Raw genomic sequence first — 24,417 nt, 5'->3', positions numbered from 1 at the left:
CAAAGTTTCAGGTCTGGAACTTCCTGAATATAGCCACCCTAAATTTTCAGCAAATGCATATAATTTCAAGCGAAGACGTTCGCGACCTCTATCTACCACAGGAACTCCAAAACTTTTTTGATTATCCTTGCAAAAGGGCGTCTACCGTTGAACAGAACAGTTCAATTGCAAGATAAAACCGCAGGACTAGTGACGATCGATTGGCTTAATTCAGCGAGCCCACTGCTTACGTTCTTGTTTAATGGGCCTTTCTCTCAATCGAGCGCCGCATTCAGCGGCAGGCGTAGAAAAGAACACTTTAGAGATCAGAATTATGATAAAAAATCCCTGCTTTATGTCTGCCTGTCCCCATAAAATTACCACATAACCAACCCAAACACACGATACACGCAAGATAGATAACGATTTATCCAGACATTAATGTGTTCTTCAATGAGGACTGTTGGGTACAATTCTTGCAATTTTCTAATATACAATCGAGTTATCTGAATTGGTGACTTCATGATCTGAATTGCTCAGGCGTCCCAGCACTGTCAAATACATTTTAGAGCATTTTAAAGGGACCCTGCAACAGTTTTGACAAACGCTTTCACTCTTTACTTGGCGTATGGAAGCTCTGCGAAAGCTGTAGTTATCGCCAGCATGGAGCGGCACTGCGTGGTTTGCTCGTCGCACTAGATACGCCTTCCGTTTCTGGTTTGTTTTTGTGGCTTTAATTTTAAAATTGCTATCGAAAAGCGGTGATTGCTGAAACTGCAGAAAAACCTGGCAACAGCCGCTACATGGCCTTAATGACGTAATTCGAGTGATCGAAGAACGAACATCAAGACCTCGAAAGAGAGAAAAATGTTTTGAGCAAGACTCTAAGTTACCTGATTAGCATAGAGCAGTAATTTTTGGCTGAGGTACTCCGCCACCCCCTAATTTAAGTGCTGGGTGTGTTGGGTGAAAACGTTCCGCAAGGAGTAAGAGAAGGAGGAAAAACTTTATTTATCTCATCCGTTGAGTGCAGTGACTCCGGACCAGTGAGGGGTGTCCAGGAATCCCTGGCCTTAGGCGGCCTTCCGTGCCCTATTCACCAGCCGAAGCTGGGAGGGTGGCAGAGGTCGGAGCTGGTCAGCGCCGCCGCGCCCTGTGAAGGGGTAGGGTTGGGATTGGGAGGGAAGTCTGGGATGTTGGGGCATTCCCACACAGTTTGGTATTTTGTTCCTAGATGTGGGGCAGAAGATGCACTGAGTGGAGTTTTGGGTGGGGAATATTTTGTGCCAGAGTGTGTTTTGGGGGAAGGGGGTGGTTTGAAGCTGGCGAAGTGTAACTCCTTCCTCTTTGGTGAGTTGCTTATGTGGGGGAGGAAACTTTTGGCGGTATAGTCGGCAGGGAGAGACGATGTCGTCGTATGTTAGCAGGGGTTTGGGCGTATAATTAGTTGAGGGAGTTTTCCGGGGGTTCTTGCTGTCGGCAATATTTTTAAAAAGTTGAAAAATAGTGTTGCATGGTCCCTTTATAAAATCATTCGCAGCGGAATGTACTTTTGATTGAAGGGCGGGTGTTGCAGCTTGCTGGCTGCGTTAATTTTAAAGCGCAAGGAAATGCAACTGAGCAGGGATGTTTCGACCATGGCTCCTGAATATAGGAATGATCTGCTAACAAAGGCATGTTAGATGCTGATTCGTTGCGTTGAACGTTGAGTTGCATTTGAGTAAGCTTTTTAAACTAGGATGCACATGTATGAATAAATCCGTTTGAAGAGCACGAGGAACGTATTCTGAGAATGACTGTTTAAATTGAGGGAACAATATCACTAGTGATTCTTGGATACAAAATTGCGCTGCGTGTGACTGAGATTGAGCCTCCCATTCCCCTGATGTTAGCAGCTGTTTGGCGGAAGTTGCTTCAACTAGAGGACTAGCTTGAACCCCATAGAGTTTTTAACAGTCAAAGCTGTCCAGTAACAAAAATACAAATCTCAAAGTGCCCTTGAAATCGAAACTTGAGGCTCAATAGTGTTCATGTTTCTGCTGAATTTGAAAATATGTATTTGTAGTCATTAACGAGCAAAAGCGCACAAATGCCAAAATAGGAAGTTTTAGGTACTATTAAAATACCATTTACGCCCTTCTTACCCTTTCTGCTCATATATCAAAGTGGACAATAGGATTGAAAGGAGCAATATAGCCATTTACCTAACACCTGTGTTGTAGTCGTTGTATCTGTTTCACGGTGTAAAAATGACATTGAGACCTTCTATGTGAGCACTGTTGGAAATATCAACTTTCTTTCTCTCTCCGATCTAATACAACAAAGTATGTTCCTACAAGGTTTAAAAACATTTTTTTGATGCCCAGTCGCTTCGGATATTATTCTGCCATAGGTGCAAACGTCAAACGGAACACAGAAGGGGACCACATCGAATAGAAAAATCCGTGGGTAATCCTTAACGTCATGTAAGGGCGGTACGTTGCCGACACATGAGAGGCATTGTCAGTATGGTAACACAGTGCACATTTTACATCAGGGGAGCTGATATGTTTTCCAGTCAAAAGTCAGCGATGTGTCTCCTTCTGCTACTACAAGTCCGAAGTTTGTTTTGAGTATATTCACGGTTGATGAATCATAAATCGGCGCATTATACGGTCGATTGCAGCGTAAATAAGCATTTACACCCTCGTTTATTCGGATCCGTTTCAGTTTCACAAAACGAAAAATAGGGCGACCGCTACGACAATTTGGCGCTCGTGAGGTGACCGTTCTGGTCGCACTAGTGCTGGCCGGGTCGGTCATGGTTTCCACTATCTCCGCTCGCCCGTGCAGCATGACGTGAGTTCCAAAACCACGCCGTGATTCACATGACACAGCAGCGCCCACAATCTTTAGCCAGCGAGTTTGACACGTCCCGGGAGTCCTGACGTCGACAGTTTGGGATCAGGAACATGTGGTGTCATGATGGCGTCGTACTGGTGTTGGTGTTGAAAGGATATCCATACTGAGCTTTCTCGTGAGCGCAAAGAATAAAATGGATTTAAGTTATGTGATACTCAACGGTAACGGCTGACTTGGGAAATGTTTTAATATACAAAGGAAGAATTTTACATACTATCTGAGCAATGAAATTTCGTGTCAGTACTCCTTTAACAGTGCACACTGCGTTACAGTTCTGGCGCAAGAAGCTCTTACAAACCGAACAAATCTTCATGAGAGCAGCAGCAAAGACAATCATTGCCAATTTTTTTAGAGATGCTAACCGAAGCCGCTTCTATTTCATGAGCAGAAACGAAACACAAGTCATTTTTTATCCACTGAATCGCCGGAAGGACCGATGTGCCGGTTTCTTTAAAAAAAATTACACAGCAATGAATAAATTTACCCATCGAAAATGAATGAGCGGAACTAACGCCAACGTGCCTTAAGTAGCACTTTTAAGCTCATAAATAGCTCTCTAGCATGGGCTCTTCCCGGTTGCTGATTAATAGCCTGATTTGGCTGGCCCTTGTACTCTTGTTAAGTTACTCAGGCATGCACAAGGTTATTGCAGTGGACGCTGTAGAACCTTCCGAACACACGCTGATCTGTTTACGGACTTCTATCGCCTCGAGGGAACGTTCTTCTTCATCAACGACCACTATCTATTAAGTAAACACTGGGACGTCTACGACATGAATGTACGGGGCGTAGGCCTTTTCTCGGAGTTTTTTGCGTAGTCGACTGAAGTGCTCTTTCCCGCCACGCAGCATTTTTTGACGATATCGGCATAGCACACATCGAGGTATCCAAACTACAAATAGTTCATAGCTGCTGGAGCACCAAGAGGCAGACAGTTGTTTCTCCCGCTGTGGTGGCTCAGTGGCTAAGGGGTTGTGCTGCTGAGCCTAGGACCCGGCTTCGATTTCTGGCCGCGGCGGCCTTTTTTCTGATGGTTGCGAAACGAGAAAACTCACGTGTTTTGGAGATTTTAATTCGCGTTAAAAATCCCCAGGTGGTCAACGTTAACCCGGAGCTCTCCACTTCGGCGCGCCTCACCGCCTGTACAGCGTGGGGGCGTACAGTCAAATCAGACTGCCATCAAATCAGACACTGCTGTCCTTTTGTAAATCGATAAGGCGTTCAACACGTCAGAAAGGAACGACAGCCTTTGCTTTAAAGTATTTTGCATATTACTTGTTCCTACTGAGCTTGTATTTCAGTTTTTGCTAAAACTTTCAGAGATAATATTCCATGCAACTTGCATAAGAGGCAAGTTGCTTAGAATAATACGTTTACGCGCGCATATCGCAAAGCACGTAATAATATTTACGTACGTCGCACGCATCCAACAGGGAACTTGGCGCATCATTGACAGCGTGTTCACGCGTAGCTTCCACTCTATATTTCATGAAGGATGGTTTGCTTGTCAAAAAATTTTAGAGTGCACGCACGCGCGCCGAACACAGCTCCCATCGCAATAGGAAGCGTACCCACCACATGTAGGAACGTGTCCAACGCTCCAGCCCTTGTTACCCCCAAAAGGGCGGTTTCTCTGCACGGTCTGCGAACGCCCCGTGGGCCTGTTTTTGTGATGCAGCATCGAGCGTTCTCTCCTTCCAAACCAGCAGCTTCTCAGAAAACACCTTCCCTCCTCAACCGGTACATCGACGCCGAATTCCCGTCAAGGCGCCTTCGAGGCGCGTCAATACGGTCCTGATGAAGGCCGTCGGAAACTTGAACACATCTGGTACAAAGCGTGCATCCGTCGACGAAGCGCCTTGTACTGCAAATTTAGCATGACTCATGTACTTTAGAAAAACACATATTTGCTTTAGCGCCGTTTTTTTTGCAATACTTTACCTTGGCCGAAGTTACCCACAGGGCATCCAAATAGCTATAACAGAAAAGGCGGCACTAATACATTTCTGGTGAAATTTGCCTCTTTTTTCAAATGACATCAAATATCCTGTAAGAGCTCAAGCTATATAAACGTGGTAAAATGTTAAGCACTCACTGACATCACACAGACTTGCGTCCACGTCTGGTTGCTTAGTTGTAGGGACATTCTTGTAGCCGATTCCCTTTTATCAGTTCGCTCTTAACCAGGTTTTGGTTTGGCAATACTTGTGAAAGTTCGCCGTGATTAGAGAAGTCCCGGATATCCGAATAAAAACAAAACCTGGATAAGTCAGGGTAGGAATGTCGTCATTTACTTCAATGATGATCAGTAATTGTGTTTTTAAAAGCACTAAAAAACCATATGTCTCATTCCCCCTACTCCAAGTTCAGAACCAAGGAGAGACACAGCTGACGATTATATTTTGGCGTACTATGCGGTAACACCTATATCGAACACTTGCTAGATCATATAATTGCTTGTTGTTGATTATGAAGCTGCTATAGCTTAGGAACTGCTTCAGCAAAAGCAGCTTGCTACATATTTGTACATACTTGTTATACGAAAAGGGCAACGAAGGAAAGGGTGCCCCAAACAGACACTGCGACAGGCAGTGGGCTTTCACGCGACAATAAAGGTCGATAAACATAGTAGTTCGGTTGTGTTGAAACAGCCCTTCATCCCATTTTTTTTAGTTTGTTGTCGTGACTCTTTTTCTCGTTCTTGGCACGGTAATGGCTGCTTTAGCGTCTCTAGTTGACTGACTTGTACCGGCGACCTCGACACCTGAGAACGCTCCGTGCTCGGCATAGTACCGGTCGATACAGGCCACCATTCGAGGATGACAATACCAATACGATGCTTTGTTCGCTTTTGTAGTGTGTTAATTCTCTATTCTTCGATGGCTACGGATGACTTGTGCCAGCATATGCGACGTCATTTTGACTGCCACCTTTTATATACTTCCTTTGAAAATTCGTCAAACTACCGTATTTTGTGGATATCTGATTTCCTGAAATTGCTACTGAAATGATCCAGTTCTGCACTGTAGCAAACAATCTTGTTTGTCAAAGTAATATCAGAGTCCTTCGAAAGGCGCTGGTAATATGTTCCCTTTGCGTCCAATCTCTTTTTTCTTTCAGGCTTTCCCCTAAAATCCCCTCGATACTGGCCTTCTTTTTCTTTCTCAGTCCTTTAAATTGATGCCGCAACGATTTTGAAAGTGACTTTAGTTGGTGCCGCCGCTTTTGGCATGCCGCCCAAATATCACGTGGGGCCATTATGAATATTTTGGCCACAAATTTACCGTTGGACGTGGTAGTAGCACAGCGGGATGGAGAAATTCAATTGTCACGTTTTGCAATATTAGTTATATTATTAAAAAAACTGCTCTTTCTGGTCTTCTCATGGGAAGCTGTTGAAAATGTCTAGCGTATGTGCAAATGCGGGCCTCATAAAACTGCTTTCAAAAAAGCACCGTCTAATTGCTCTCGAAGTTGTGGCAACAATTTCTCGATACGGCCGTGGCGAGAAATTGTTGACTGTAATCGCCTTTCTAATTTTCTACGCGCAGTATGATGCATTGTTTTCAACTCAGCTGATGTCAGGTAGCCCTCATATTTATATCTGGAAAACATCCATCGCGAAATATTTCTCTTTTGTTTCATATTATTTTTTTCTACCTAACCTCTACGACAATTTTGGGTGTTAGCATTAGCAGATGTAAGACGAACACGTAAAAAAGTCTTCGCAGCTAGGACACAGTTTTTAGTTAATGTTGCAGAGAGAGGGCCGAACTGTTATAATAACAATTTGTGCATTGTGCGTTGATTTTACACTAGCAGTCACATTCAGTTTCATACATCTTGTCCTCTTCTACCTCGGGGAACCAAGTAAAAGTACAGAAGGGAGGTGGAGATGTATAATCTTTTGTGTATGCTCAATGTTTAAGTATTGTTAACTATAATGTAGGGGTAAACAAAACAATGCCGCTTTGTTTATTCTTTCATCTCCGGGAACATTCATATCCGGGAACGCAAAGATGACTTGCTCGGAATCGAACGACGTACATAGTGGTGTCATATTATAAGCCTTGTATAAGCATGAAAACAGAAATAAAAGTGCAGCGGTAACTTTACGATGGAACGAATGTGAAGTGAAACCATCACAAAAAAAGGGTTACCAAAGAAAAGAGTGCGATTCATTCCCAAAACGCTATTTCAATTCCATGAAAACTGGCGGTGAGACCGGCATGGTAGTTATATCAGGCATTACATTTTACTGCGTTCCCATTCAAACGTCTTCATAGCGGCCGCCTGCACTCTTCTTCTTTATATTAACAGCAAAATCAAAAGGCTTCATATTTGACGCTGAAGTGAGCACCAACCTGAACTGAGCTCCCACGGCGCTAAGAGCTCTTTCTTTCGTTGCGTGTTTTCTTGAGAACTGGGGAAGACCGAATTAAGTGAAAAAGCTGCACGTATGCTGCCTTTTTCGTAGAAACCAGTCTTCTTCGGTAACTATTGAAGGTTTGCGCTCGTGCGCCTTTTCAAGCGCTTTGAATTACGCCTTCGGTAATTGGAAGGGCCGTCGGCATCCGCCTAGCTGAAGGCAGCCGCACGATAGGGGCACAGGACATGATCGGGCCTCCGACTGGGCTGTACGACCTCGTGATTGGGAGGGAAAGGGGGGGGGGGGGTGCGGGGAAGGCGGGCGGGGGGGGGGGGAGGCTGAGGGGAAGCAGTTTTTGATCAGGCTTTTAATTGTACAGTCTTTGTTCGCAGCCCCCGCAAGAAACACCTGTTCCCTTTGCTACGTCAGCTGCAGCCTTTGCGCTGTATCTTTCCTTGAACAAAAAATTCTGCCGACCGATATTGCTGTCTGCAGGCATGCGTCTATACGAGGTGTTTTCTTTCTTATGCGTTTTGTTTTTCACATAATTCAGCAATCGCACACTTGTTTTTTAACGAAATCGGTGTCATGCGGCAGATTTGCCACGTTGCATATGAGAGCTCTAAATAGCATCACGAGGCGACTCGTACCACAAGCGTCCTGGAAGAGATAACGTAGGAAAGAGCGTTACGGACTACTTGAAGAAAAATGTGCTAGTGGTGGTATTTAGAATGTGAGTTTGAATGGGTACGTCGTACTGCATGACTCATGTACCCACCGAAAACAGAGGAACCGAACACATTGACGTAACCAAGGTATCCCAGGATCCGGGAGAGAAAGACTGAAACAGCTGTGCACGTTGCACCTTTACACTTTCAGTGAAATTGGTCGCGGTTGGGGCAGAGGTCGTTCAGTCGCTTGAACACATTCTTCGCCAGCCGCCTTTTTTATGCAGTTGAGAAGCTGGTCGTGTGGGTCTTGTAGGACGACGAGTTCGATGCTTCGCGTAAAAGCTTTAGTTGGGTTACTTCAGCTGGCCGAAATCGGTATAGCAGCGACCAGTCGACAGCGCACCAAGCTCGTGGCGGCCTACACTGCCCACGTGTACGTGCTGATAGCATCTCAACGGGTGGTCGGGCTATATGCATTTGACGTCAAGACCCAGTAGTGTGCGAAATTAAAGCGGTACGCCGCAGAGAACTTTACCGTGTTAGGAGAAAACATACGCTGGTGCAACAAAACACCCTGTGTAGTTCCCCCGTATTTATGCATTTGGTGCGACCTCTTTTATTTGGTGCCTTAATCTGTTTTACCTATAATCTAGCAGTCGTACAAGCGGTGAGAAAAAAGCGTAGTATCTTCAGTTATTTCATGCTACTGCTTTACGTGACCATCACAAATTCCTAGAGCTAGGCGCAACTGAACTGATTAAGTCGTGCAATTTACTTTACATGGCAAACGGCCGTAAACATCATCTTCCTGAAAAATAAATCTAATGAGGCTCGGCACTGTCTCTGGCGTTGTGTACTGCAGTAAAAACATTGTCATTGGGTCTATTGTGACGTCTGTTGGACTAGGCTTATTCGTATTTCAGCAGAGTAGGCATGATTGGGTTCTTTGCTCTTTTACCTTTCATGCGGCAGTACCTAAAAATCCGGGAGCTGCAGGCTTAATGTAGGCATGTTTTATTATTTTCAATAGGGCGCAGTATCCAGAAAAGAGTGTTCACTTCGCCCTGATTGAAATATTTGAGGAAACCTGCATTGGCTTCTTATTCCAATTGAATGATCCCACTCTAGTGTTTGATCCAGTGAATGATCCCACTTAAGGCCGTCATAACGGCACAGTCTAAAGAATTTCTGGACCTTTATTTAATACTTCTCTTCGTGAAGCCGCTTCCTTTTGTTAGAACTGGCTACGTGTGTTAATGAACCCGTCCTTTTTTGTGACCAAATTTTATTTCAGGCACACTTGACTTCTTTTTGTCCTCTAGAGAAGCACTGCTATAATTAGGGGAAAGTAGAATTTTTTTATGGCGGAGAGATTGGGAGGTTCTTCAGCCAACTCTTGTTCTTCCCAAATGATTGCTGAAAAAACCGGCAAAAGTAAAGAAAAAAGGGGGCGACTCCATATTTTTACATGCCAAACGTATTCTATTTTCTTCATGGTGTTTTTTGATACCGGCATTGTCGGCACCCTTTTAAGAGTGAATCATATTCCGGATAACGCAAGGTTTTCTCGTTCAAGTAAATGGGCGTTGCTTTAAAAGCCTTGTTTTTGGGTGTCCGTGTTTTAGTATGCCTTATTGGCCCCACTTTTATGAGGCTGACAGGAATCTGCAGTATGGCATAATTCCAATGCGAAACTCAGCAAACGGAATGATATGTGTGAATTACCATACACATTTTCTCACCCCATTTATGAGCAACAAGGTTTTCTCATTTATCTGTTTTTTGGTTTTTTAGCGCAGGGGAATCCTTGGGCTAACTTGAGTCAAAAGATGCGTGCCTGTCATCAGTCCTGGCAGTATTCCGGTAATTGAAGTTTGGTGGGCTATCGCTCTTTCTTGTTAGGTGGGTCTTTGATAGCAGTGAAAGTGAGGTGCTGTGGTATATTCATGCTGCGGACATTGATGTTCAGTTATAAAATACGTCGCCCCTAAGAATGCAGCACTGCACGCACAGTGCGCCTTATCCCAGACAAGTGGTTCCACTACATGCAATACTCGCATTATTGTCATACATTATTTATTTCTGATTCAAACTGACATATTCTTGCCTATATATACCCAGTAAGTACAAAGTAGCAACTCTCAAAAAGGAATGGATGCCTATCATTTAAAAAAAATAGTCTAAAATACGTTTATGTGAGTAATTTTTTCCTGTTTTAAACCCTGGTGTAATCGCTTTTCCTAGGAGTCCTAATTCAGCTAATTCGAACACATCACGAGGCAACTTGGGGAACATAAAATACATTTGTGTAAGCCTTATCATGGAGACTCAATTGATATAAAATGATACAAGCGAGCACCCAGGGGAGTATCTTTATGCGACTTAATTACAACATGCTTCCCTACCCTTGAGCCGCACTCGTAAAAAAGTTGTTTTTGTTTATTTTCAAATTTGTAAAAACCAGCGTAATAAAAGTTTGCACTCTGTAAATACACATGTATACTAAGCTTTTTCACTATACTGAAGTAGCCTCAAATTTTATACGGTATTGGTTGATGTGGGTAGAAAAGCGGGGTGCATTGCATGCGTTCAAGTACCGCTTAACACATGCAAAATCCTGTTTGGGTGAGTGTAGTCTTTTGTTATGCCAGATAGGTGCATCCTTTGTTAAATTTCATTTTTCCAAATGTTCCCCCCTTTTGGGGAGTTTAGTCTTCGTTCTTCTCATCTCGTTTGTTTCGTTTTCACACAGTGTTTGCATAATTCGTGCGCTTTCCTTCCTGTGAACACACATTTGAAATTATTTTGAAATACCGAACATATAAAAACAGTTTAGAAATACTTCGAAGGATGCTACTCAGTTTTTTACACCGATGGTTATTCGTACTACGCAAAATGCAGACGACACAATTAACTTTTCACGTCTACAACTGCATAATGAAGCGCACACACCAAACCTTTTTTAATACTGAAGCATAACTTTTAAGCGTTTGCTGTAGTGTTGTGTCGAACAATAGTTATTTCGGTACGTCGGGAGCCGTTCCTTGAGTTGAGAAGAACATTGTAGTTTTTCTTCTATAATATTGCTGCCTAATGCTGATAATAATATGGTATGTATAGCGTAAGTCACGAGGCTCTGATTAATGAATAGTGTATGCCCGTGAAAAGTGTTCTTTAAACAGAATTGGTTGTGGTATGGACTTGATTATTTTTTTCTTTCCATCGAAGCGCAGCAGGTTACTTTTATATTAGAAAGTTGACTGCTTGAACTTGGCTGTTTTTCCATATAAATGACTTCGGCCAAAATATCCATGACACAGCGCCAGTATTGTTCGCCGGAACTTAATATAAAAAATGCACGCCCCATTCTTTTCAGGAATTTAATCTGACAAAAAAAAATTTTCTCTTCCATGCAGGTGGTGAAGATAGTGTCCGGAAAGCGAAGGGCAAGAGTCGTAGATAGCATCCTCTACTCAAGGCATGCAAGACGTTCATAAAAAAACCAAAGCAGTGTGCTTCTCGAAAAGAGTGCCTGAGATTGTTGCATGCGGTAGGCAAGAAGAAACGTGAGAAAAATGTATAACCACCTTGTTGAAGAATAACAGTTGTGCGTTGCTAGTCAAGGTTGAAATATAAGATAAGATAAAGATAAGATAAAACTTTATTTCCGACATGCGGAGGGCTGGGAAAAAAGTGAAATTAAATCACTTGACAAAGTCCGAGCCCCGGTTACAGACAGCAACGGGCATCACAAAAGTACATCTTTCCAGAGAAAATAATTTTTGCGGCATCATTATACAAAGTTTTAGAAATTATTCCGCTGTAACGAAAAATGTTTTTAATACAACGCTGTTTGCATGCTCAGTGGTAATCTCATTGGCGACAAGGTGGTTTAACAATAGCCTTTTTTATTCGTTTCCGCCGCACTTCAGTCGCATAATTTACTATTTTGAGCGGCAACTGTAGGATCCCCGCATTGCATTGGTGTCAGCGACCCCAACGTCATCGTTAAAGACGTCATTACTTTTTGTTCAACTTTACTTTCTATAGTGACGTCACTCTCGTGACTAAAGACCCCTCAAATTGATTTTTAACGCCTTAGATGGTTTTTTCCACTATCTTGAGCACAACAGAAACTGCTGGACGAAGTCTAAAGCAGGTTGTTTGTGGTGATCTTGAGGCATTCGACTTATCATGGGGATCATGCACAGGCAGGTGCATGCCAAGTAGCAAGAGATCGATGGGAGCAAGTTGACTACATATTTATTTGAATAAGCAAGCATAGCTGATTTTGAAATTTGCCTTTCCACGGAAACACCCCTCAGCTCCAGCGATATTCATTCGCACGACATGAGCAGTCAAAACACAGCAGAGCTTGTCATAAACAGCGTTCGCTGGCATAAGTTGCCTGACACTCCTTGCGAGAAAGCCACAAATGTTTAGTGAGTCTGCGTGGCGTAATATTAAAGTAGAATGGTTTCTGATTAGGAATCCCTCGTTGTGGGCGATCGCTTCTACACTGCCTTTTGTTTACGTAAGTGTTGTGTCTGGGTAATTGATTTGGGCCAAATATACAAAACTTGAAAACCGCCTCATGAATTTTGTATTTTAAAATAACCTGCTTCGGAAACCCCCCGGGGAAAGTGCACATGTCGCAAAAATTGATGACCAGCAGGGACGGTGAAAGCGGCGCTTCCTTATGGAAGGACGTGCAAAAACTGCAAACATTTTGGATGTCCTGCAACTAACAAAACGACGAATATCAACCTGGGTAAATGGCTGGGAGTTCATGGACTAGAACAGGTTGTGAGTTAGATAGCAAAGGCCCAGAAGTGCTTGGTAGCCGAGATTGTTGCCATACTATATACGCGAACACCAATCGGGAAGACAACAAAAGGGGTGCAGTTGTGCGCGAGGTGTCCGTCAAGAGATGAGTAGTGATTAAGCGGCTCATGCAAAGCTTTGGCATAAAGGGAGACCAGGGCCAAGCACGTATTTGGATCTCATTTAGCACACGCTCTGTTTTTGTTTCGAGATTTGGACGAGCAACTGCTGCGCACTGTGGAAGCTTCACCAGCGCCTACCGCGGAATCACGGGGAGAAATCGTGCCTTCTACAACGATTGCCGAACTTAAGGAGAAACACCAAATCATCATTGTTGTGTTGTCTGTTAATTGTCATACCTTTTATTTTCCTTCAAACGCACCTTCAAAAGAAAACGACTTTTTTGTTATTGTCTATTGTGTTAGCTCGCAAAATTAACGAAAGCCATTATCTACTCGTTGTACGTACTTATAAAGTCCTGATTCCTTGCGGAAAACACCAATCCTACCATTTCCTCAACTTGCATTCATGCTTCATGGAGTCTCTCTACTTCAATACTGCTAGTAGTAGGGTGAGCCTTGCGCAGTAAATAACTACCAGAGAGTGGTAGTGGCCATGGAGTTTCTAAATTTGATTTCTTTTTCTAAGGATATATATTACTGCTGTTGTCTTCGCAGACGTTCGTTGCAGGGTTAGCAAGCAGAACAAATGTAGGCAAAAAATTATGGGGTCTAGGTTACCGTTTTTGATTATATGTTGGTCTTCGGCGTGGCGAAGGACCACAGATCTTTTTTCTGCAGCAGTTCTTCACGGTCCCTTCGTTAGTTTTGCTTCTCCGCACCGACCTTTCACAGAAGTCCCCGAGAAAGTGAGGGTCTGGCGTGCCGTACAGCAGGACTGTCATCCTCCCTGCTCTTCCACTTAACCCCGCCCCTCAAGGTGAAGGGTGTTACTCTGTGTGCGACACTTCCCCAAGAAGGAATCCATCCATCTTATCCTGAGAAACGAGCTGTTTGCTGACCTAATTACGCCCGACCCGCAGGCGTCAGATCTTGTGCCAGTTACTCCATTACCGAAGTTGAAGTCAAGTCATCGTGATTCTTGAGCTGCTCAATTTTGTGGGGAGCCGGGTTCTTGACTCTGAAGGCCGGTGCTGTGGCGTTTGCTCCTCACCGATTCGTAGAGGGTTAGGAAGAAGGCCTCTGTCAAATCGAAACTTAGCTGAACTCCTTCAGAATTCTTTTAAATGAACCTGTTTGAGCGGGGGTGTGCCAAATTCTGCAGCCTCCGGTGTTTCAATTCAATATTAGGCACTTTTGCTTCTGCACTGCAAAACACAAATACCAGCTCTCAGTTGCTCAAACTTTAGAACAGATGCACCGTGAACTACAGTGGGCACCAAGAGGCTAAACCCTGCTTTGATGTGTTACATGGGAGTATTTCTTAGAGTTTTTTGTTATTCTGGATGGATGAGGAAATATGTGTACCGCAACTGTGAGGGGCCGATTTCTCGACCCACGGCATTGTCGAAACACACAAGAACAGTTTGTATAATGCGGTATTAGTAGCCTATTTTCAACCGTTCTACGTGCTTAGAAAAATATAGCCGCCAGGGAACTAAGCAACGGCCAGTTTTTCCCTCGCGATTTTAACTACTTAACCTTTCAGCGACCCAGGAATGAAATTATTTACGTCGGTACTTCCAGCACATTCACTAAAGCAATACACGGAAGAGGAGCGGGGCTTAGCTTGCGTAGGGTGAAGGAAGCTGGATTCCCCTTGCGTACTTTCCTTCCGCTTACAAAACAGGCATTTGCCGCACTTATTAATAAAGGTACTTGTACCACTACTACTACTGCTACTGCTACAACTATTACTACTGCTACTACAACTACTGCACCTGCTGTGGCTGCTACTCCTAATACTGCTACTACGAATGCTGCTACTACTACCGCCACTGCCACTACCACTACCAGCTGCTACCCCACCTGCCGGTACCCCACCTGGCTATCTCGTATTTTTTGAATACTTCGTCCCGGCAAGAAAAACTGTTTTCATAACGCCCGCGCGAATGCCGTTCCTCAATCATCCATCATTGGTATTTGTTGGAAGTATTTGCGTGTTACGGGCCCTTCTCTTTACAAACATCATTCTGGAAGTAGAGTTCGCTACACTTCGGCCGATTCCGTTTCGCAATGTTCAGGCTTTTACTCTTACCGTTATTCCTCCACAGCGTCCTTCTTCGGTTCATTGCTTGACCGCATCCTCCTCACGCAATCACAAAGAGCCGACCTTGCGGGCGGAAAATATAGGACCTATAGTTTGTAATAAAAATTTATGGAACGGAGCAGGGCTAGATGGTCATAGGGAAGTGTAACGATAAAACGCGTCGAAGGAAACCGGTATTCAGCTGCTAGTCAAGAGGATAAAACACTCGCTGGTGTCTACAAAAGCTGGAGGGGTAGAGGGTGCGTTTTTGGCGGGAACCCTACACCGAGCTACCCGCGCCAATAGCTTATAATCTCAAATCAGGCCAACCACTTCCTTATTTCCCGGCGTTGACGTTTAAATGGTGCATAAATGGAAAAATAAAATTTATTACGATGGCGCAAAAGGAATTTTGTTGCTGTTAGCTGCTACAGCTGCTTATTTAAGGACAAGAGGCCATATGAGCGAATATTCCTAATGAGACAAGTACTTGCAAGCTCCGAAACGTAGCCCCAGCAGCTCACTTTGTAAAGTGCCCAGAGAAATGAGTCATCCCCATTCGATATCCTTGTTAATGCTGTGGGGCTTGCAGCAGCCCTGGTATATGCCCCCACACCCAGAATATGCACTTTATGACTGTAGGACAGGATTTCAATTTATTCATTCTTTATAAAGAAGGTATCGCAAGTCAAATCCAGAAAAAGTGTCTGTTCTTTTTTTTTTGCGTGTGTTTGAATGCTCGTCAAGATATTGTGGGGATACAAAGTTACTAAGGCTGTCTCCAAAAAGACATTGAATGGCCTAGGTGATTCGCGACAAAAGTGATGACATTAACATTTTATTGCAACCAGTGACTGGTTTGTCGCCACAGATTACTTTCTCAAGCCAAAATCATTAGGCTAGCTGCACTTTTGTATGTACAGCAACGCCTGTTCCTGTTCACTGGCCTGCTGGAGGGAACACTGTTTGTGGAACTGCAGGTGGGAAAAAAAGGACAATTCTCGTAGATATCTGGCCGCAGTGGTATGGTAAACTATGTTTGCTTGAAATGGAGGCTTTAAATAGAAGATTTACATGGGCTGATTGGATTATAACTTGGGTGCTAGTTAGAAAGAACACAATTATGATAAATTTTTTAGATATAGTGATTGCAAGTCTGGTGTGATAGGGGTCTCAAGAGCTAGCGTTCTCGCCTCTAAGCGTACTGAATTGTACAAGTTGATGGGGAAGCGGATAAAACAACCTAGTAAATCGATTAAATTACGTTAAAATCACCAGATGCGTGCAGGTTAAAAATTCAATGTTGTTGAGTAACCCCTAAAAGTCAGTTTTTGAGGACCTGCCGGCGGGTCCATACGGCGAAGGGGACTCATTACGTGGTCGTTGGTTTATGCCTTTCAAACGTGAGTTAAGTACTGAAATTTTTAATGGTTTTAACAAGAGGGAGTCGATAAAACACACTGAAGTGACTTCGCCGCTGCGTTTTTTTTTTTTGTTGAGAGGCGATTATAAGTTTTAGAAGAAGACGACGAGGTCTTTCCTAACTTGGTTACACAACGCTAAAGAAAGTGCAACGGAATCCGTCGTCTGTTCATGAAAGACTTTGGCTTTACTAGTAAAATTTCCAGGCGCAAGGCTGGTAATTATATACTGAAGCAAGTGATCAAGTATCTCGACCCTCTATTTCAGACTGCTGAAACCCGGGCACCTGAACGAACAGCAATCTAGGAGCGTTGCACGGATGAAAGTAATGATGTGACGCTCCAAGTGCAACAAGAGCAGATTTCCGGTTGCTGTGAGGTGCATCAAAGTCTCGGCAACGACCCCAATATCAGGACACCGAACTTTTTTGTGACAGAAGAAATATAGAGAGAAGGAGAAGTAAATTTCTGCTGGTGTGCTGTCTGCCGCCTATCGTGTTCCTGCTGGCGCGCGCTTAACGACTCGACAGCAATTAGGAGGCGCTTAATTGGACGCGGCTGGTACTTGCGGCGGCACGTGTTAACGCAAAAATTTTTTTTCTCTGAAAGCTTTGTCCCTAAAAACCCAAGAAAAAAAAGCAATGAGGAAAGTTTTCAGCCAAGAAACATTTGATTTCTTTGTTGTTTTTTGTTGGCGATTGTTTATCTAGTAAATCAATATTGTTTGAAGTCCTTTTTTATTCGTTGGTAGTTTTGCATAGGTCCGACAAAAACGCAAGAAAAGAATTAATCGGTGACTGGGCAGACTCCGCCAATTTTATGTATGAATGAATTGGTAATTGCTGTAAAAATGATTTAAACTAGCAAATAAACGTGTTTCGTTCTGTGCACTATTTGCATGCGGTCAGCTTCTCTTGTTATCGTTTTTCACAGTGCGCTTGGACACATATTTTTTGTTCACGTTTCTCTACCGCTCACTGTGCATGCTAAATATGCAAAAGAAATTATAAAAGGCCAACATAAAGGAAATATTACCATAGAAAATTTTTGAGCTGTTTATATTGAACGAATGCAAACATTTAACACAAGTACACAACTGAGACTGAAATAAGATGCACAGATATGTGAATGGCACTTCGCACTGCAAACAATGAGTGTTCTCGAATCAAGTACAGCCTGAATAAAACTCCTGCCAAACGTAACGCACCGTGATCAACACAGGAAAGAAATGAAATCGCGAGATAAACGTTTACGTCGATTTGCTGACATTTCACCGTACCTGCTCAGTTACGTGTTTGGAAGAGCTGTGGCTGCAATAAGGAAAAAATGCAAACTCGTACCAGTTTCGTAAAACAATGAAAGAGAAGATTTGAATGTACAATGTGCTCCGAGGCATCAAGGACGCTTGTATACCTCCGGCGAAATCTGAAATCCGTGGCGGTAAAAATAAAAAAACTTGCTTATCTCCCTTTCGTCGGGCCAAAACTCGAATACTCTTCATCAATCTGGCATCCATCACAAGCATATTTGACCACGAACTTAGAAGTCATACAAAATTGTGAAGCTCGCTTTATCAATTCTGAATGCTCCTCGTACACCCTTTGTCAAAAATTTGTGGGCCAATCCTAAGCCTTCTCGACCAGAAAGAATTCAAAGAATAGGCTGTAACTTTAAATGTGACAAAAATATTGTAAGGCAGTAAGAAAGAAAGGTGTTTTCTCTAGCTTTCCTGCATAAACACTTTCAGCCTCGTTCGGGACGTAAGGTGGCACATAGAATTTTCGCAGCCTCCACGTTTTCGGCTTGGCCCACACAATTTTGACAAAGACTGCCAGAGTCACAGCTTTAAAAATCTCCGTTTACCTTCTGTCACTTGCATAGCATCGTCATATCGCCTGTTTGTGCCTCCTTCATCGTGCATTCTGTTACCCAAAATCAAGGCACGTAATATTTAAAGCATCCCGTCGCACATCAGCACGCCTAAGTCTGACCCACCTATTAGCACATATACACGGTCGAACATCAGCAGTTCCAAATTCCTTTTCTCCCGATGCAATCAACCTTTAGAATTCGCTACCCGACAAAATGGTATCATGCAGTGACCCCGCATCTTTTCGAAAAAAAAATGGACGACCATTATTAAAACTACTGACATCACTCCGGATTCACACACCTTACTTGTTTGAACCTGTGTAATCAGTCTTCCTTTTCTTTTGTTTTTCTCTATGTTTTCTTGGGGTCTTGTATCTGAACCTGTGTATTCGGTTTTACTTCTCACCTTTTTGCCTTTTTGTTGGTTGGGCTGACTGATGCATGATAATTACTGCTACCCCGCACGGGGCACCTTGAGTAATCTTGGTGACGGTGTTGGGAACACCGCGGACCCCGAGCCCCCAAACATAAGCTCGATACAACCATGGCGATGTGTTGTATGGTGAAGGGTAGAAACCACAGGGCCCCTATGCTGGACAGAAGTTTTGAAACCTTTAGCCACGCACATTTATTCTTATCATCTAAAATGTTGTAGAGGGCGACTGTCACCTTTTTTTCCCCCAGCGGTTATGTAGCGACAACTACGCTGCAAAAACTGCACAGAAAGTGGACGTCGCAGCATATCTCACTTAGAACGGTTTCATGTGGCGTGTCATCGGTTAGCAGCGAGAGTTAAACGTTTATCTGTTCAAAGAGCCACGTACACTCACCCGCACTTTGGCCATCTGAAAATGGCTGTTAAATTCGCCCCTGCAACGTCGTGGGTGCGTTTTTAGTCGCGATTGCTTTTGACGCACACGTAATTTGAAAGAATCGATAAAGAAAAGCTTTGAAGACCATACGCTCACGAGTGTCTGCAGACTTCCCGAGTGTCGCCATTTCCGCACCGCGAGACATTCACAGCTCTTGGGAGTCGTTCGTCCCTGCCGCATTGCTATCTGGTCCCATGCGCACGTTTCAGCAATCGCCATTAGCATCGGTTAGCGTCACGAGGTCGGAAGTACCTCCTTTTAGGACACCTACAAACTGCGTAAAATTTTCAAAATGGCACAAAGATCCCAATTTATCGTCAACACGAGGTAGAATAATTTGAATGACCGCACGAGCTTCTTGGAGGCCCATCGACTTCCACAGAGATAATAATGTTCACCAAGAGAAGCATTCGAGGTTTTTCATTCATGACTAGTTTTCTGAAGAAAACGATGAAATCTTTTGTGGCTAGACTAACCCTCAATAAGAAAAGTTGTAACATGCGGCTCCTCTTACTTACCATAGCTCTCAAGCATTCCCAAGCATTCCTCTCAAGCACTTGTTCAGATAGCGTTGTTCGTTGATAGCAACATTTCCTCTAAATAACTTATCTTTGTTCACTGATCATGCGCACGGCTACTTTCCGAATTATTTTGCCTATATATTTTATTCTTTTTATTCAAATAAATAGTTGTTGGTCAGCGCCTGCGCCCTCTTTTCTTCCCTTCGTCCCGTGTCTCGTGCTGAATCGTTAAATGATGTACTAACTTGCCCAACTACAAACCCTGCGGCGTTCCCAGCGATTCATCTGCCGTATAGAGCTGTGTTCTGTTTCACGAATGCGAAAAGGCGACACCAGTATTTTTCTTGAAATGTCATGTTACCTTTGTGTGTGCCTGCAGACGCTATTTATTTCCCTTCTTACTCCGGCCGGCGCTCGTTCACAAAAACCGAGGCTCTCGTTTCCAACGGGACTTTTGTGTCGAAGCTACAAGATCTCACCACAAGCCCGATGGGAAGCCTGTTCTCTGCACGGTATATAATAAAACCCCGCTAGGTTATATAGGCACGAGAAAAAAGGGACCTGCGAGTACGCTCCGCCATAGGCATGCGGGTGGCGGGCTACCGTGGGGATCAATAGGGGGGTCCAGTGAACGCTTCTCAGGGAGAACTTCCCCACGTATTGATTTTGATTTACCTTGTGCGCCTCTCCTTGTTATTTCCACAACTAATTGCCGCCGGATCTTTCTTAATTGTTCATCTCATACGTCTACATCCGGGAGGTGGTTCGGATCCGTGCTTTACCTTATTATGGATCGATACAGGCGGCCAATCAATAAAGGCGAGAAAAGGTTCTCAAGCAGTGGCGTTCCGTACGCTATACGTGTTCAATAATACCCGTGCTTGCTCTATTTGACCCATTTTCATAACACCATCTTTGAAGACATCAGTGTTTTTCAATGCACTGAAAAAATGTCTCCACGTGGAAAAATTTTCTCAAGGTGAAAATCTTTACATTGCGACAGACATTTACATGCCTGTTTTTCTTTCCTTTATGTAATAGTCTGCTACCGCTGCGTCCATTTTCTATCTAAATAAAGTTGTGACTTTAACCCAAGCGTGGTATTTTGAGCTGCGCAGAGCCGCATCATCACCTAGCGCTAGCTTTTTTTACATTGCAAGCATTCATCCTCTATTACCGTACAACTACGCAAATTACCAGCCTTAGCTTCTTTAAATAATAAGCATTGGGAAGATTTGATCACTTTAACTATACGTAATAAAGTAGTACTGTGCGATGTCAAGCAGTCACGTCGTCGTTTTAGGGGCGCAAACAAAATATTCATGGCGGTGTATCATCTATTATCATCCGGCTAAACCACGCGATCACGTGAGAACGCCACTTTTCTGACGAAGACAGCATAATTTCGCCCAAGAAAAATATATCAACAAGTCTTTTGGGCGCACACAGGTAGGTTGCAGTGATTGTTTTTTTTTACACATTCCCGCTTTTCTTTCCCTACCTACTATGGACAAAAATTGCTGCTGTAAATTGTTGCTGCTGTAAAGCGGCGAACTCATTTGAGTTCGCCGCTTTGCTGTTAGTAGCAAATTAGAACCCAGCTGGTCCTTACATAGCTCGCTTTAGCGGTTAATTATCCGGCTTCTTGATCAAAGAGCCAGATAGTAGTACAATGGAGCAACAGAAAAAAAAGGTTTCATTATTGCGAAACCTTGTTTTAGTGGTTTCAAGCAAACCTAATTATCCAGGCGGGCCTCCTTGCTGGGGGAACGCTAGTGATCCCATAGCTAGAAACGATCGCCATCTTTTTATATCAGAGACGAATTTAGAATGCAATAAGTAGGCAGCGAGAAAGAGGGTAATTTAGGCGTAGAATCGTCGTAAACGCGTAGCTAATTCTTTTAAAGGTTTAAATATGGACCATGACTTGTTATAGGGCACACCCTCAACACCAAAAATTTAGATATGTTTTACTCTGCCTGCTACACTCAGCTTTTTTAGCGGCAGTTCGTTCAACTCATGTTTTACACGTGGCAGACAAGGCAATTACCAGGATGGCAAATTGATATGGAACTGCCCCATTAAGGGCCCCATCATTCTTTGGAAAACCGAAATTAGTATTGTTAGAAAGAAATTTACTGCACTGGTGAAACAAAATAAGGCTTTAAACGTTGTCAGTACAGTAGTATATACATCGGCTATCACAGCAGAATGAGGTGAATGCAGAACGATCCCAGCTTTCGAGTAGGGTTAGAGATTCGCAAAATTAGTGCATAGGAAAACTGCGAGGAAATATAGGGAGCCATTTTTTCCATCCAATGACACCGGCTGAGCAATACTTGCAATACATCACCTAGGCTTCCTGGGAAAGTAATAACGCCTATCACACCGTACCTTGTTCGTGTACCCAGCAAATCTGGGATGTTTCGCAAAGCATGCTCATTATGTACCCGATATTTACATTTTCCTATGTATGAGTTTAAAAGATGCTCCAGGCTTATCTGTGATCACAGAAGAAATTAGTTGCACAAGAATTTGTCTGATTGTTTACTGATGTTTTACCTTTTCTGCCTTTGTATACCCAAACCTACATTTTGCTATATGCACGGCAAAGGAAGGGTGCAGCAAATATACAGGGCTGTTTTGCGATCACCTTTGGCATTATTAGTACATTTGTTTCCTTTTACCGCGATAGAGCTGCATGGCTGTGTTTTAGGGAACCTATTTTTAAGGGTATTTTAGCTTACTTTAAACAGAAAGATACAAGAGAAGTGGCTTCCGGTTTTTACATGTGAAGCGTATGTGAAACTTTACATAAGCTTTTTTGGTACCGTTATCGGTGGCGTCTTTTTTATGTGCGAATTATATTATTGGTAACACCAGCGTTTCTTGTTCAAGTGATATATTGTTCCTGTGAGGCACTTGTTTTCGGGTGTCCACGTTTTAATGTCGCCTTATTGACGGTGCTCGAGTGAGTCGTACTGGAATTTTGCAAGGACCGTCGGGTGACAATGAGCATCTTAGCCGACTCAAGCGGTATACATAAATAGACAAACACATTGCCTCCCCCCCATCATGGCCGAAAACGTTCCTATCGTTCGTCCATTTTTACCGCGGGAGAAGATGTTCGTAGAATGTGTTTGTAGAATCATATCTTGGCAGTATTGTGGGGCTTGAAAGTTGACGGGCTACCACTCCGACTTGCGCGGTGGATCTGTGTTCGCAGTGCAATTTAGGAGGTATGGCAAATTTATCTTTCCAACCCAAAGTTGCGCACACGAACTGAGCTACCTGTAAAAGGCTCACCAAAGCGAAATTGGGGTTATGAAAGTGAAGGCAGAGTCAGTTCAGAATAGAGCCCTTCTCTTATTGAAACCTCGCCTAGTCACGCTTTTTGAACCATTTCACACAAGCGTTATTAGTACTCAGATCAAAATATCATTATCAGTGGGCACCTGTGATCTATAAAAAAAGAAATGTTCGAAGCCAAAGATTGCTTAGCATTTAGAGACATTGATCGTAAATATATTTTTGCGTCATTTTGTGGTTCTTTTTTCCCAGTGTTATCTTTTTTGGTCGTCCTAATTCAGGCATTCTGATCCAATTTCTGTGGAATCTGAGGAGATAGAAATGACATGGGCCGAGAATTTATAACAGAGACCCCTCTGAGTCAAGACGAGGCGAACGATGAACCATGATGAGTATCCTTAAGCGACTAATACAGCACGTACTTCCAATCGTTTGAGCGACCTCTGACAGTGGAGATAATATAGTTAAAACATTTTTCCGCCCACTGTTAAGATCTCCTGAGAAACGTCTCGCCGGTGGTTCCCAAGGAATTTTGTATAGAGGACGCAGTGGCATCGCGTAGCGGATTACTCTTCCTTCAAGCAAAGGAAGCCTCTGACCTCTGACGATCAGCTGTGGATTTCTTTACGCGAACAACAGCATTTTCGCTTCGACAGCGCTGCCGCTTTTTGGCGAGTGCCCGTTAACCTTATAGCCGACTCAGGAAAACCACAGATCCGGTGTTTCAGCAGATTTCAGTTTGGGCGGAACTGGGTATGATTTATTTTTGTAGGTAGTGTTTGTAAAAATTTGTGTAATGAAATTCGGCTCTCTCTAGTAAGACGTTGAAGGCTGCTGCTTTTTTGAAGGTTTCGATGCCTGCAAAATGTAACGGGTGTTGTTTGCCGTGGAAAACCGAGGTGATTTTTTGCATCCATGGCGAGCTTAGATTTGGCCATGTGCTGTTCCGGCGGCTGTTGCCTTCTGTCATGTGACTTAGTCTTAACTTTATTTTTTTTTCGTGCAATAGTTCAACATTTTCGAGTAATATTCTTTTCGGAATGCTAATCTCGTACGGGCTGATTTGATACCATGTTTCAAGGCCTCACTCCGCTTTGCCTGGTAAACATATATTCAGAAATGCTCTGAAAGCTGCAACTGACGCGTTAGGATATTTAAAAGGAACCTAGTCCGTTTTACCACTAAACATTTTTTGCTGAATGCGAGATACAGACGACATAAGTAGCTTTCAAGTCGACGACAGTAATGGAGCAAACGCTCTGACGTTTTTAATGCGGTTGCATTATCCTGTCTTTAGAAAAAATAGGTACATGGGGATTGCAGAAGCCAGGGGAGAGAATTATAAGTGTGCTCCGCCAATGGTATTGCTAACCGGGGATATCAGCCTTGTTAGATATCGCGTAGGTCAGCCGGCTCTAATCGCTAAATAGAGAATGTTCCTGAGCCCTATTTTTCTTTAAGCATAATTGG

This window comes from Haemaphysalis longicornis, unplaced genomic scaffold, assembly GCF_048455015.1.
Source record: "Haemaphysalis longicornis isolate Haplotype H1 unplaced genomic scaffold, Haemaphysalis longicornis Haplotype H1 scaffold_5, whole genome shotgun sequence".
Classification (NCBI taxonomy): Eukaryota; Metazoa; Arthropoda; class Arachnida; order Ixodida; family Ixodidae; genus Haemaphysalis; species Haemaphysalis longicornis.
The sequence above is the reverse complement of the archived record's forward strand: the minus strand, read 5'-3'. Positions refer to the sequence as shown.